Raw genomic sequence first — 1,295 nt, forward strand, 5'->3', positions numbered from 1 at the left:
AAGGTTTACCAAGTCTATGAAGGCTTTTGGCTATAGAGCAAGTAACTCTGATCACACCTTATTTTTTAAGAGAGGAAAAGGAAAGATTACAGCTTTGATTATATATGTAGATGACATGATTGTTACAGGAAATGATCAAGATGAGATTTCTAGTTTACAACGACACCTTTCATTTGAATTTGAGATGAAACAACTTGGAAACCTCAAATATTTTTTGGGTATTGAAGTAGCTAGATCAAAACATGGTATTTTTCTATGCCAAAGAAAATATACTATTGATTTACTATCAGAAACTGGGCTGCTTGGGAGTAAACCAGCTGATACACCAATTGAACAAAATCATAAACTCTTTCAATGCTCAAATTCAGCAAGCATAGACAGAGGAAGATACCAAAGGCTGGTAGGAAAATTAATTTATTTGTGCCATACACGCCCAGATATCACCTATGCAGTGAATGTTGTTAGTCAATTTATGCATGACCCACGAAAGCTTCATATGGATGCTGTTGAAAGAATTTTGAGATATTTGAAGTTTGCTCCTGGAAAAGGAATTTTGTTCTCAAATAATGGAAACTTAAAGGTAGAAGGGTACACTGATGCAGATTGGGCAGGTTCAAAAGATGATAGAAGATCTACCTCTGGATACTTTACCTTTGTAGGAGGAAATCTTGTAACTTGGAGGAGTAAAAAGCAACCTATAGTAGCAAGATCTAGTGGTGAAGCAGAATTCAGAGGCATGACACTAGGTGTATGTGAACTTTTGTGGATTAAAAATGTGTTATCAGATTTGGGATTTAAACCAAATGAAGCTATGAGTTTGTACTGTGACAATACTTCGGCTATTGCAATTGCTCATAATCCTGTTCAACATGATAGAACAAAGCATGTGGANATTGATAGACATTTCATCAAAGAGAAGATTGAAGCTGGAATAATTTCTTTTCCTTTTATAAGATCAGAGTTACAGTTGGCCGATGTTCTCACCAAAGGAGTGTCAAGAAGATTGTTTGATGAGTCTCTATTCAAGTTGGGAATGTGTGATATCCATGCACCAACTTGAGCGGGGGTGTTAAGATATGCTAAATATTCTATTAAAGGATATTAGACAATCAAATATTGTGTTAGTTATAATTTAGATATTATTTTAATTTGTGCAGATTTGTACACATGTCATTCCTTTAATAGATGATGAAGAATTATAGAATCCTTATATGTATATATATGGTACTCTACTCTTTGAAATATACATCAGAATTATTCTTTAAACCTTTTATTATAAATAACACATCTTATTA

This window comes from Vigna radiata, chromosome 7, assembly GCF_000741045.1.
Source record: "Vigna radiata var. radiata cultivar VC1973A chromosome 7, Vradiata_ver6, whole genome shotgun sequence".
Taxonomy (NCBI): Eukaryota; Viridiplantae; Streptophyta; class Magnoliopsida; order Fabales; family Fabaceae; genus Vigna; species Vigna radiata.